Source organism: Tiliqua scincoides, chromosome 3, assembly GCF_035046505.1.
Source record: "Tiliqua scincoides isolate rTilSci1 chromosome 3, rTilSci1.hap2, whole genome shotgun sequence".
Classification (NCBI taxonomy): domain Eukaryota; kingdom Metazoa; phylum Chordata; class Lepidosauria; order Squamata; family Scincidae; genus Tiliqua; species Tiliqua scincoides.
This window is the reverse complement of record NC_089823.1, coordinates 117389603-117404723: the sequence shown is the minus strand read 5'-3', so window position 1 is coordinate 117404723 and position 15121 is coordinate 117389603. Positions and strand designations below refer to the sequence as shown.

The 15121-nt window shown below is 45.6% G+C and overlaps 1 pseudogene; it reads right to left on the bottom strand.

The window, feature by feature from the left end:
- Positions 1-13350: 13350 nt before the first annotated feature.
- Positions 13351-14607, bottom strand: LOC136645109 (uncharacterized; annotated as a pseudogene).
- Positions 14608-15121: the final 514 nt, after the last annotated feature.

The following is a 15121-nucleotide window of genomic DNA, read 5'->3' as shown; positions in this document are numbered from 1 at the left end:
GCGACAAGCCTCACACACTTCAGTGGCTGAGCTGACATGTGACTGGTGTGAAAAGTGAGTGTGTATGAAGGGAGGAAGTGAAGATGGTGGGGACCCTTCTGCAGTATTGTGTGGATTACAATATACTGGAGTATTGTGTCCAGTTCTGGTCACTACATCTCAAAAAGGATATAGTGGAGATGGAAAAGGTGCAAAAGAGAGCAACCAAAATGATTACTGGACTGGGGCACCTCCCTTGTGAGGAAAGGCTACAGCGTTTGGGGCTTTTCAGTCTAGAAAAGAGGCGCCTGAGGGGGGACATGATTGAGACATTGAAAATTATGCAGGGGAGCAACAGAGTGGATAGAGAGATGCCTTTTTCCCTTTCACATAACACCAGAACCAGGGGACATCCACTAAAGTTGAGTGTTGGAAGAGTTAGGACAGACAGAAGAAAAAATTTCTTTACCCAGCATGTAATTAGTTTGTGAAAATCTTTACCACAGGAAGTAGTGATGGCATCTTGCCTGGATGCCTTTAAGAGGGGATTGGACAAATTTCTGAAGGAAAATTTCATTAAGAAGTCATAGTAGGTATGTGCAATCTCTTGGTTTTATAGGCAGGCTGCCTCTGATTGCCAGATGCAGGGGAGGGCACTGGGACATAGGTTGTGTCTGTTGTCTTGTGTGCTCCCTGGGGCATTTGGTGGGCCGCTGTGAGATACAGGAAGCTGGACTAGATAGGCCTTTGGCCTGATCTAGCAAGGGCTCTTCTTATGTTCTTATGTAAAAGCATCAGGGGTGGCCCTCACATTGGAGGTGGCTTTATTTTAGGGGAATTAAAATGAATGAAACGCAAGAGGACATAAAACAGGTGCTGAGAAGAATTCTACTAAGACAAAAGGAAAGAAAATCCCCAAGGGAATAAGCAAATCTTGTGACTGCAATGATAGGTCATAATTCCAGTATTTTTATTTAGATTACATAATCTACATAGATTACATAATTTTATTTTATTATGTAAAATCACCTGCTAGACAGAAAGAATTCAATTCTCAATTCAGTTCTCTTTGCAGTTTGGAAAGTTTAATTCTGCAAACTGCATAAATTATATACATTGAGAAAAGTGGCCTAAATTGGCTTTTTTTTCTTTTTTCTTTTTTGCAAAATTTATTCTGCAGCTTTTAATATTGCATTCTGAAGAAGTATGGGAAAAACCCTAACCCCAGACATTGGGACTCCTGTTCAACTACTGTTCGACTCCTGATATTATGGCAAGTCTAACCCACTATCTTTCAAGCCTATCTTTGCAGGCATGTGAGCTAGAAAATGTACAGAATATATGTACAGAAGCAGATGTTCTCCAGAAGCTGAATTCTGCATCCCAGAGTTCTTTTGGTAGGGTTTTTCTTATTGGCTCCCACAGGATTGCAACATACACACAGCCCTAAGTATAATGATCAGAGTAATGTGATGCATTTGTCTTTGCATATTAAGGACTTTGTATTGCGGTTTCACTGTCTGCATGATACCTAAGATTCAAATTTCAGTCAGAATATCCTTCCTAAGCCTGCATCGATAGTCACTGCCTCAAGGTACATAATGATTTAAAAGTCTGTCTTTAAATGTAATTGAATCAAAAAGCAAGCTCAGTGGTATCTTTTTGGGTTTCAGTTGGATTTGTGACAGTCAGCGGTTGTGCTAATCTTTATTGTTAATGCCGAAGACCAAGCATGACAGCAGAAGACAAGATAGGCTCTGGTGAATGACAGAGTAATCAGTCTGGAATAGGACTGGTTCATCCATAAAGGATCAGGCTATGGGAAGTCACTATCAGCAAGGACACATGTTTGCTTCTTTTCTGATTCTGATGGCTACTGATTAAACAGTGTTTTTTTTTTTTCTTTGTCCAGGGCTGTTTGAAATTCATGTTATTCTAATACTTTAAAAATAAGTAGATAAAAATCACCACCTCTGTTTCCATTATCAATATTTGAGCACTAAGTGGCAAAGTGTGTTCCCTGAGAACTGTACAAGATAGACTTTGACTAATAATTGTCCCTCTTTTTCTAGCTACTCTAGCACTCAACATGTTACATTTAAAAAAGGAAAGAGAACCTAACATCTGAAAGTGAGCTCAGCATACATCTTTAAGAGTCAAATACACGTTTAAAAATTTGAGAATAGCACTTCAGTATCACCAGCAATGTGTAGACCTCCTGAACCTTTTGCCGATATTAGGAATCTCAGGAAGTCTCCTGCATTTTCACGATTATCTATTTAATTCAATGATATGAAGTGTATCTTTCTGCACAATGCAATTCATCTCACATGGAAATTTCAAGGAATGAGAGATGGAGTATTCCTTTCTTCTCAAGTCTATTTTTGTTGCATAAATTCAGGGCCTACTTTCAGAGAAAAATTGATGAGGACATCAATTACATAGAAACACTACTCCCTCATTTGGACATTGACCGTCTCATCTATGGTCTTTGGGAACTTCCTGTAGTTATTCAGTGACAGAGAAATGCACTCAGGTACCATTTCATCTGACCTTCCATGTTTAACTTCTGTCATTCAAAGCCAATGCCAACAGCTGAAACAAATTAAATCCTGTGTAAATTCTAAATTGTGCTCTACAGAAACTGAGGACAAAATGTAAAAGCTAGTTTTAAGTTTTCATTTTTTTTATTTATCATATTTCTATCCTGCCTCTCTCTCCCTGAAGGAGAAAAGCCTTTTAGGGCCCAAGCCTACTGAGTGTGCACCAGCAAACCGCCAGAGCACACTGTCACAAATGTGCCATAAGGTAGGTTTGCGAGCATTACTGCCGGCCCAGCACTGGAACAGCACGAGCCCGCGCTGCGACAGCGGTGGTCAGAGGCTGGTAACATGAGGCTTCTTTATTAAGGGCCAGCTAAAGAGCCACCACAGAGTAGCCCATTGCAGGGCTACTTTCCTTACTTGGGGGAAGGGAACAAATAACCTCTTGAGGAGCTGCCACCAGCTTCCCGGTGCGCACATGATAGTGTGGCAGCCATTTTTGGTGCCACGGTAGCCCCACAATTCAGGCAGGTACCAGGCAGTTCAGGATTGGGCTGTTAATGACCTATGGGGCATTTTTATTCTCCTTTAAAATGTAAGATGAAACTTTCTGAATTGGTGTGCCATAGGATAGCATGCAGACTTGCATGATAACTTGTGTGTGTGTGTGTGTGTGTGTGTGTGTGTGTGTGAGTGTGCAAGAAGTAGAACATCTGGTTCAAAATAATATAGACTGAAAGGCCCAAATACATTCCAGGTTTGGGGTGTGTGTGCATGCGTGTTTTAATGTACTACCTGGGATATGGGAGAACTCAGAATCCAATATATTCTAGATCGACTCTTAATGAAAAATGTATGTGTAGTTTGAGCATTTGCAAAAAAAAAAAAAAAACTCTCAAAGAAGTTGTTGCCATAAAATGATATCATCTCTGCCTGTTAATGTTACTCTCATTTTGTGAGGTTAACGCAGCTACATCATGCTGGTTCACTATGGAGAATTTCACTGCTAGTAAGCAGCTGCTAGTAAAATAACTGTCAATCTGCTAGTAAGTAATCTAAATGCATCTTTCTATTGTGATGGAAGAACAGATGCTCATTTCTAGTGTACTTTGATGTCTCCAGGTTTTTTAACAGCACAACTAAATAAACACTGAAATTGAGAACAGTGAAGTCTGGGTCCTGTCTATTAGCTGACAGAACAGAAGGGTGAACAAAAATTAAGCCCTGCATACTATATTTGTTCCTTGGAGTATCCATCTTTAATTTTTCAAGGCTTATGAAAAGCTCTTGATCTGCTCATGCCAAACGAAGATATATTAAGGCTGTCATCCTGTAGATACTTTCCTGAGCGTGAGCCCCATTGACTACAGTGGGCTTGCTTCTGAGTAAACACACACAAGGTTGTGCTGTGAACTCTTTATGATACTATGATACTTTATATACTATGATATATTGTGTTCAGTGTGACTTACTTTGAGGTAAATGTGGAGAGGATCAGGCTTGGTATTGTTAAAGATCACAAAAGTAAGAATTTGACAGTCTGTTAACATTACTGTTTTATCCTATGCACATATGCACAGCACAAATCAGTGTTTTCCAAAAGTTGTTTAGTGTTTTCCGAAAGATGCTTCTAGGAGGCTTATCAGGGAGTCCTCACTGAGAGGATGGAGATGGCAAGCAAGAATGCTTGCTTGCCATCTTCAATGGCAGAGCAACAGACACAGTGGAGCATTAGGTGTGTTCTATGATACACTGTCGGCATCCTTGCATGAACCCAAGTTGTTTTCTCTCAAATATTTTGCAGTATTGGCAAATGAGTCAATATGGAGAAGAGTCTCTGAAGTAAAACCAGGCATTGCCACCTTGCATAATGCTGATTGCTTGCATTATGGATGATCAGTCAACACATCATCATTGGGAATTAATGACACAGGATGGTCTCCTGGGTCATTGGGAACTGTTAACCAGCTTTTGCAATGACAAACCCATCAGGAAGAAAATGGAAATGCCCCTCCAGCTGAGCAGAGGAAGAAAAAACTTAGCAAAAAAACAGCTGGGCAGTTTGACTTGAATGGGATTTGGAAAATGGATCTTCTCTCTGCTTGAAACTGGAGAGATGGTCATGGCACAATCTACCAGGATGTTTTCCCATGCAAGCTTTGTGAAGATGAATGAGCTCTTGTACAGCTCCTATTCATCTCAATGGGTCTGGTGCAGAGTAAGTCCTCTCAGTGGATTGTGCCCCATTATTTCACTGTAAAGTGTACAGCTTATTATTTGCTTGTAGCAATTGCTGGGACTTCAAGCCCTGTGGTAAGCTTGCCTTTCTTTTCTACGTTGTATTTCACTAGCTTATTACAGTTAGCTAGTTGCTGTTGGCACAGAGAATTCGGTTTTTGTTGCTTTTGATTTGCAAACCCCCTAATCACTTGGACCGGTTCCATGAGTTCAGCAGGATTCTGCACATGTTTTTCAAGCAGAAGCCTCCCACCTACCCATGCTACATATCATACTATGTTTGAAATCCAGGGCTTTTCAAAAGCAGCTTGTGATATGTCATGTCACAAATGCTGTTACAAGAAGAGGAAAAATGGAACACAACCATTGAACACAACATTCTGGCAGAACCATGGAATCTATTCTTCTTCTTCGAACACCAGAAGAAAGCCACTAGAAAAGACACTGCTGGGGCAAGGAGGGCCAGTTACTCTCCCCGCCCCCCGCTAAATCAAAGAAGAGCACCCACTTGAAAAGCGCCTCTTACCCAGTTCTCAGGGAATCATATTGCAAGAATTGGTAAAGTGGAGGTGTTACCTGCTTCCTTTTAGTCACATTCTGGCCGTGCAAGATCCTTTATGGTAGTGTGAAAGCTGGGCCACTGTCACGGACTTCTGGGCCGCTACTGCAGCCACTGCCATGAGAGGCATGGTGTGAGGGGCATCAGATCCTGGAGGTTCCACCACTTGTACTAAGTTGGTGGCAGGAGTGTGTCATGAGCAGGAAGGGGAAGGGCACAGGGTGGATCCTGGCAGTAGCAACTTATGCCTGGATCCTATTCCGTCTTTTCAAAACCATCTTGCCCCTTTTCTCTCCCTGGACCAATAGCCCATCAGGAAGCCTATGTAGACATAAGGAAAATATATTTTTCCTTACCTCTCAGGTGGAGACCACACCCACCTTTACCACTGGATGCAGCACACACCCAGTTGGTGAAGCTGCATTGTTGCCAATTGTGGAGTATTAAAATTGGGAATTAAAATTAATAAGTACTGTATTATTAGATCTATAAGCCAATGACTTCTTCCAACAGCCTTCATCATACTTATTAACTAAAACAATGTTTTCTGTTTAGGAATGATGGAAGGAGTATTTTCCTTTTGACTTGCTCTAATTGGTGCCATGTTAGTGACATGTTGTAGTGGTGAATATAAAGCGTGTTTCTCTTTGAAGGAAAGAGTAGTGTTGTGCTGGAGTGTCTTTTATGATGGGCACTGACTGCTTTACAACAGTCAGTGCTAGCAGAAAAGGTGTGAAGATGTCCAGTAAGTATGGGATTGGGCCATTAGTTTCCTGAACCTTCACCATCGTATCTGCCATCCTCTGAAGCTATTCCAGCTCATCAGTATCTTAAAATGTGGTGTCCAAAACTGGACACCATATTCCAAGGGGTCCAATTAGGGTAGAAGAAATTGGAACTATTACTTCTGACGATCTGGACTCTGCAGCACAGTATTGCTTTCACTTCTTTTGTTCTGCAGCTGCATCAAACTGTTTGCTCAAGTTCAGCTTGTGGTCCTTCTAGATCAGGGCTCATAAAACCCTGGCCTGTGGGATAGATCTGGGGTTTGGGAAAAATCCTACCCCCCCCCCCCCATGAGGGGCACTTGCCATTCTGTCGTGGCGCTGCTGATTTGTCACCCCAATCTCTGCACAGGGATGCTCCGGGGTCACATCTGCCCAGAGATCCTGATGCACAGCCTGCTGGGATGCTGGGCAATAGACACAACTGCCCAGACAACCCTGCATGGAGATCTGGGTGAAAAATAAGTGGTACACAGAACAGAAAGTGCTAATCAGGACGGGGAAGGCTTTTTCTGGATCATTTCCATACATGCTGCTTCCAAGCCAGGATTTCATTGGGAAGGGGCTGTAGATTAGCAGTTAAGTACAGGCTTGGGACACAGATTGTCCAAGGTTCGGTCTCTGGTATTTCTGAATAGGATGGGAAAAGACCGCCCTTTAGAGCTTTGACCAGTAAGTGCAGACAATATAGACTGGAAATGGAGGTGAGTTGTCTCCAATTGGAAAAGGGAGACTTGTGCCACCAGGAATGTTATCTATGCATGCAGAATACAAATTTTCCTACTCTGAACCCTGGATTTAATGGATTCAGAGCCTATCCACCACCATCATCAGCCCTGCTGGTGCAGCCTTGCCAAAAACAGGTGCAATCAGTAGCATAACTAAGGGGGTGCAGAGGGTAGCAAACGCACCGGGCTACAGCTGCTGGAGGGGCAACATCAGGGGCTGGGGGGCAACATCGGGGCGACCATGCCTGCCCACGAGTTACCTTGGACTGCTGCAGCCCCACCAGGCACAATGGACTGGAGGGGGCAACAGTTGCCTGCTGTTATCGCCATGTGCGAGACTTACATTTGGCTGCAGGCTCATGGGGCAATGGGCTATACTGTTTCCCCCCCCCAGCAGCTGGGAGGGAGTGGGGAAGCCTCTTGGAGGGCGGTCAGGGAAGCCCCGCCTATACCACCCTTGCTCTGTGCTTTGATGAGAAGGAGAGGCGAGGGGACACGCTGCCTGTCTGTCCTTGTTAGAGCCTGGAAGGGGGTTGAGGCGGCATTTGCGGCTCTGCTCTGCTGTGCCTGAGACCTCAGCGGGGTTGTGGAAGGCCTTCATGGGGGTGCCTTGTTATGGGGGGGTGCCACAGCCCCCCCTGCTGAGAACCAACGGCTGCCTACAGGCGCTGAGGCTGCCAACTACCTCTGCTTCGCTTGCCACTATTCCCATCAGAGGCAGCAGCTGGAGGGAGGGAGGAGGAGGTGCATTGCCATCACTGCCTCCCACACAGCCACAGAGCACAATCCTATGCGTGTCTACGTAGAAGTAAGTCCCAGTGTGTCCAACGGGGCTTACTCCCAGGGAAGTGTGGAGTGGACTACAGCCTCAGTCAGGCAGGACTTCCTCCCTCCTGCCCGCTCCAAGTCCTCTCCCTCCACCAGCCGCTGAGAGTGAGGCTACACTCAGAGCCAACCCTAGGCACCTCTACTCAGAAGTAAACCCCATTATAGTCAATGGGGCTTACTCCCAGGAAAGTGTGGAGTGGATTGCAGCTTCAGAGCCCAAGCCTAGGCATGTCTACTCAGAAGTAAGCCCCATTATAGTCATTGGAGCTTACTCCCAGGAAAGTGTGGGTAGGATTGCAGCCTCAGACAGTCAGACACAACTTCCTCCTGCCTGCCCGCTCCAAGTCCTTTTCCTTCCCAGCTGCTGAGAGTGAGGCTTCACTCAGAGCCAACCTAGGCACGTCTACTCAGAAGTAAGTCCCATTATAGTCAAAGGGGCTTACTCCCAGGTAAGGGCGGATAGGATTGGAGCCCCAGTCAGGCACAGCTTCCTCCCACCCACCTGCCCTGAGGTCTCCTTCCCCCTCAGCCACTGGGAGCAAGCAAGAGGGCTTTTCCACAGCCTCCTTTCCACCACCCCTACCCCCTACAAGGCGACTGAGGGACCGACCTCTGCCTGCCAAACAAAACGGTCACCTGGTGGGGGGCATCCCCCGACCTCCACTCACATGGGCGCAGGGCTGGCTTCAATGTAGCCCATTGCCCCCTGTAGTGCAATGTGCCCTGCACCATAGGTAGGGAGAAGTTGCAGCAGCTTGGAGGGAGCTAGTGCTGGGGGGAGGCAGCAAGCAGCCTGGGGGATGTGGAAGATTTATTTTGCACTGTTTTTAAAAAGTGGGTATTAAATAAAAACCCAGGAGCGACGTCACCTCCAGATGTGTCGTCACTTCCGGGGCATCATCTTGAGCTTTACACCGGGCCGCAGGATTGTTAGCTACGCCACTGGGTGCAATGGGTCGCCTTGGTCCTGCACTAGCAATTTTCGAGGAGAGAAAGGGAATGGGGAAGTGGCAACCATAGAGGATAGGGTCCAACCCACGCCATTGTTGAGTCCTTCCCAACACTTTCTAGCCTTAAGAGAGCTCTCTTGGTGCTGCCAAGGGAGCACTGTAAGGTTGTGGCTTATGGACCTTTGCAGACACTGGGAAGCATTTGTTATTTCCAAAGTCTGTTGAATTGGGGTCTGTTGAACTGAAGGTTCTCTGTACTTGTAAATGGCACATTATGATCAGGTTTTCCATGTGTGAAGTGCAATTGAAATTCCTGGTTCATTCCTTCTCTCTCTTCCCCCCCCCCCTCTCCCTGCTGCTACTTGCCTCTTTTTAAGTTTGCAAACACACAATCATTTCTCTGATAATTAAAGAATTACATATCTGGGGATCTTTGAATTCAGCTGTTTGATACTGTTTGGGTTGAGAAGTGGAGACAAAGGTAAGTTATCAATCAACAAAAGGGCTAGAACTAGGACACCTGGAGATTCCACTGTTGAAATAAATCATTTGTGGCTTTTAGTCACAAGTTTAATGAAAATGTTTCTGTACTACAAGCGTTCCATATGTTAAACTCTGATTGTGTGATTGTTGCAGGATCAAATTAAGCAGCACTGCAAACCCCAGTAACCCTTTTAGTACACTGTTAAGTCTAAGTTTAAATGCTTTAAATGATAGCGATAACCTGTCACGGAAGGCGATTCTATTTGGTTCTGCTAACCAGCATGACTTCTCTATTATATAAGTGCTATTTCATTTGACTCAACGAGTCTTTTGAGGTGATGAGAGTGTGAGAGAAGAGCCTTGTTTAAGAATAAAATCTTGAAGCAGTTGTAGAGGATTGAAGGACTGAAGCCTCCATATTACCAAGTTTAAAAGGGGGAGGATGTTTCAGTGAGGTTTTTACTACTGAAGGTTTATTCTAATTATAATTTCATCAATGGTATCTGTCAGAACTGTCAGCCCATGCCAACTTTGTCACAACTGTGAGATTATGCTGGCTGACACATCCAGGATTTACTCCAAATCTCATCATCGAATAGACCACCTTAAGCATGGAATATTGGTGGCATATTGAATCCTGACTGAATCTTGGACATCTGAGGGCAGCAAGGAGGTGTCAGTGAACAGATATAGAGCCCAATTCTAAACTGGTCTGGCGCTGGTGCTGAGCTCCAGCACCAGGTGTCACAAACATGCCATAAGGAGTCAGCGCTGAATCAGTGCTGACCTAGCGCCAGTCAGCACTGAGCCCAGTATTGGCTGGGTGCTGCCTGGAGCTAGGTAAGAGCTCTGGCCAGTGGTGAGGGCCTTGGGGATGGGGGGACATGTTCCAGGGTGGGGGGAGGTGGGGTAGGGAGAGGAACTGGGCCGGGAAAGGGTGAGACCAGCAGAGCTCTGCTCAGCCATATCCTGAACTTTGTGTTGGGCCTTCCAGCCCGGCACGGAGTGTCTCAAGTCTATGCTGGCAAAATAGCTGGTGCAGACTTGAGAAGCGTCATTGTGGAGTTTGGGGCTTTCACCAGGGGAAAGGGACAAAACTCCCCTTCCCCTGAGGAGACCTCCAGCAGTCTTGGTGGTGCTGCTGGATGCAGTGGTAACCATTTTGGCACCACTGCATCTACCAGAGCCACCGCCTTCAGGATTGGGTTGTTAGTTCTGAGTACCTAAGTAAGGGAGCTATCCACTCCTTTCATCACTACAGTGCCCCCATCGCTCATTCCGAAGGCTCCTTATCACATAAGGTGGGGCAGGGCAAACACATACTGGCTTAAATGAGCTGGGCTATAGGGGGCTAGCTTTGTACAGGAGGAAAAGAGAAAATAAGGTGAAGACTCTTCTTCTATCTCCCCTTCCATTTAAACTTCAGCTAAATCCAGGTGGCATGAAGATAGATGGGAAGAAGCTGCTCTCTGGCAATGTAAGGGATCTGTGGAGGGACAGTTAAATAGCTAGTTTGTCTCTTAGCTTAAAGCAGGGGTGTCTGCAGGTCCAGCTATCTGTCATTTAAGAGCTAGATTTTCACTAGTTGCCAGCTTTCTATACATACATACATTGATACACTGGTGGTCCATCTTCATTGGCAATCTTTCTAATGTGGTCCACACTTGCTCCATGTTTTTTGGTCTAGTGCAACTGTTGTCCAGTGTGGCTGTTCCTGTTGTTTAAATGACCTGGAAAAAGTTTCTGACCAGTAGCTGGTTGACCAGGGGTTCTTTTGATTTGGTACGGATCCAGTGTGTGATTCTGTTACTCCATCAGTTGTCTGTTCGGTGGTTGACATGTCCTGCCCATCTGTGCAGATGCCATGTACGCGAATGCCAGGTCGCAAATGCCAGGTCACAAATCTTGGATTCTTGCCAGAGGTCAACTTCTGAGACCGTGTTACCATTGCTTTTGGCGTTTTATCTCAAGGAGACATCTTTCAAGTGCCTGGTCGGTGGTTCACATGGCAGTAACTATGGTCTTGTTATTGACCCATGTTTCCGTGGCATAGCAAAAAGCCGGAAGTACTATGGAATCAAATAGGTGGGCTCTCAACTACGAATCCTGGATCTGGCTGGTGACTTCTTTGATTGATCCCATGGCGGCCCACGCAGCTTTTCTTCATCTCCTGATCTCAATCGTTAAGTCGTTGGCCATGTTCACTTCACATCCCAAGTAGATGTAGCTGTCAGCTTTATCCAGGATGGTACCACAGAATTGCATGTCACAGTTGCCGTATCATTGGTTGTTCATTATCTGGGTTTTCTTCATATTCATCTCCAAGCTGATAGCTTTGCCTGCTTATTCAGCTCGTTCAGCATTTCCCATGTATTATTGCTGACAAGCACGATGTCCTCTGCAAACCTCTCTAGGTTTGAGAGCTTCTTTCCATCAATCAGTGGATCCTTATGGTCCCAATCAAGTTGGCTCATGGCATGCTGAAGGGCTGCGGTGAAGAGCTTAGGGAAGATGGTGTCGCCCTGTCCTTTTTCAGTGGGGATGTGCAGCTTTTGGTCAAACAGTTCAATAGTTGTTGATGTCTTGGTGTTGCATTGTTCTAGAATGTTAACGTATGACCACTGGCGGGCCTGGGCATGAGGGAGATGGCACAAAAGCCCCAGGTGCTGAGGCCAGGCAGCCTGGAGAGGGGCGCTGAAGCTGCGATCCCACAGCCCGTGTCACTTTAAAGCAATATCGCGTTGGCAGCTCCTTGGAGGCTTTTTTTAGAGCCTTGGTGTGGGGGGAGGGTGGGCTGGCTTTCCTCCACCCCCTCAGCTCCCTGACCGCCCCCCCCAGCCACTGCCCTCCAAGTCCTTCGCTGCCCGCACTTGCTCCTTCCTTTTGAATTCCCTGCTTTTCTTCCCTTTCCAAGTCTCCAGCCGTTTTAGCCGATCACCGTCCAGCAAGCTCCTGGCTTTTTCTTTTGGAATGGCTCAGGGCACTTCACTGGCTGATCACCAGCCAATCATGAGCTGCCCTCCTGCAGCCTTGCCCGCTCAGCCATTGCGAGGAAAGACCACAGAGATTTGCAGACCACCTTTCCTGTGAGCAGCTCCCCACTCAGCACCAGGAGAGGCTTTTCCTCCACAGCAGAGGCGCAGCTGGGGTGAGCAGTGCAGGTGGAGACAAGAAGCAGAAGCAGAGTGTCTCAGAGCCTACTCCTGTGCGTGACTCCTCAGAAGTAAGCCCTGTTATAGTCGATGAGGCTTACTGCCAGGAAAGTGTGGCTAGGATCGCACCCTTAGAGCCCACTCCTGTGCATGGGGCTTTTTAAAAGAAAAATTATTTTCATGTTTGAGAAAATGAGCAGCGGCAACGTCTTGCAGCCACCCCTTCCCTGCCAGTATTTCTTTACCCAGCATGTAATTAGTCTGTGGAACTCTTTGCCGCAGGACATAGTGATGGCAACTTGCCCAGGTGCCTTTAAGAGGGGATTGGACAAATTTCTGGAGGAAAAGTTCATTACTGGTGACAAGTCATAGTAGGTATGTGAAAGCTCTTGGTTTTAGAGGTAGGCTGCCTCTGATTGCCAGATGCAGGGCACCAGAACACCGGTTGTGCTGTTGGCTTGTGTGCTCCTTGAAGCATTTGGTGGGCCACTGTGAGATACAGGAAGCTGGACTAGATCAGGCCTTTGGCCTGATCCAGATTTTGGGTCTCTTCTATGTTCTTAATAATAGAAGCCACTAAACATTCATAATCTGCTGAGAGGCAGGGAATTGGGTGTATATTATTACACTGTTATTCTGTGCTACTGTTAATATATGCAGTAAAAAATGAAGACCTGAACTTAATGAGTACTGCTGCTGATGCTTTATTCTAATGCTCTAACTGCAATGCTCCTTACTGTTGTTTTGCATAAACAAATCATGCATTTGCTTGCTATAGTGCTGTGTTCAGTAATACGCTATTGTGCTATCCTGGCCTTCACTGTTATTTAGTCTACCACTTAGGCAGCTATCTGTGGGAAAAAGAGATAAAGAAAGCTGGAAAGAAAATTGGCCTTGCCTTAGGTTGATTCACACATGCTTCTTTTGCTGGCCTTGTGGTTTTCACCATGCCCAGAAGTATGGGTTTGCTTGCTACAGTGGTGTAGCCTTGAAATCATTTATCAGATGTGAGATGGTTAATGCTGCTGTGTTGTGCTGCTTCTCCAATGTAGTGGTGTCTACCTTATGCTGCTTTCTATGGGAAACAGAAATGCAGAAAGCTGGGCTAGATAGGCCAGGGCAAGGCCAGTTTCCAGTATGGCTTGTTTCCATGCTCTCTTGTGAACCACTCATGCAAGTCTCTTTTGCTTTCAGTGTACTCACATTGCTCGATCAGCTGGATAATGGTATGGATATGATTCATGCAGCAGAAGCCCTTTTGGAAGCTGGCTGGTATGTGTCCAATGTTGACTCCAGTCAGTTCAGGATGATTTTGGTAAAGACTTTGTAGGGCATTGATAGCAAAGCAATTGGCCTCTAGTTGCCAATGTCTTCTTTGTCGCCCTTCTTGTGGATCAGGACCATCTTTGAGTTTTTCCATTGGTCAGGGATATTCCCAGTTTCCAGATAGGAGTTAAAGTGGAAGGCCAGCAGTTTGTAGATATTTTCGCCTCCTGCTCTGAGAAGGTCCACAGAGATTCCGTTGGGTTCCGGCGCTTCAGTGACTGTTCCCTTCTTCAGCGACTAAATAGCTTTCTTGACTTTGCAGGTGAGGATGGGTGGTGGCTTCTCGTCCTTTGGAGAGGCACACCTTGGGACAGGTGTAGTGGATCAGTATAGCTCTGTGTAGAAGTTCACCACGATGCGTTCTTTGTCTGCTCTTGTGGTTCTCGGGCTTCTGGTGCTGTCCTTTTCAGGCAGGTGGTAACGAGTCGTTGGTCGGTAAGGTCTCTTCAACAGCGTTTCAGACTACCTCACTGAGCAGCAGTTGAGAAGAGTTTCTTCTTCCTGTACTCAGCAATGGATTTTTTAACAGCAACATGGCAGGCCTTGTTGATGATGGTCTTCTGCAAGAGTGGCCGCTGGATCTCTTCTGGTTTCTCCTCGACTCTTCAGAAGTTCCTTGGCTTTCATGTTCAGCCATCCCTCTTCTAATTTTAAGTTCTTAATGGCTTTTTCTGCACAGTGGATGAGTCCCTTGGCCAGCTCTTCATAGTCTCCTGTGGGGTCCTTGATCATCTTCCATGGATAGTTGTTCATTGTTAATTCCAAAACTGTCTCACTGTATTGAGGGCAGCAGATTGGAGCTTGATGGTGACTGTCACATTTGAAGAAGTGGACACTGAGATGGATCTTGGCACGAAGGAGCCGGTGATTGGATCCACAGTCTAATGAATGAAGGCAGAATGGTAGTATCCAGGAGACTCCATCTTTGGTTGGTCAGCTCCAAATGGGTAGATCCATTAGAGCTTCGCCAGGTCCATCTTCGATGTTCTGGCTTTTCAAAAAGGGAGTTGCTGTGGAACAGGTTGCATGAGGACATCAGGTCTAACAAACAGAAGCCGTTGTCTTTCCTTGTTCCATTTCCATTTCTATACTTGCTGAAGAATCTCCTGACTGCTTTAATTTATGTGAAGTCAGCATTAGCTGACTTTTTTCCACAGTTACTAAAAGGAACCAGGTGAAGTATTTGTGAGGGCCCTGAGTCTGCAAAAATGCATCTTTACAAAGCTATATAACTTTCACATATTGTACAGAACAGATAATGTGAATGTTAAAGCCAGCACAAAATGACCAAGGTAGTTATGCTGCTGAAAGGAAAGTGAGGGTTAAAATGGATAACCCAAGTGTTAGAGGGACATAAGGATTTGTGGCATTATAAGGGCTTTTTCCCACTATCAGTTTAGCTTCATGAATCCTCCTAACAAGGCATTTATTGTAAACTTCTGAAAGACGTGGTATATGTTAACCACTGTATTTAATTTTCTTGCTGGATATTGTGGATACCTTCAATAAAATATTAGCATGTTCACAAAAACAAGAGTCAGGTATGTGAT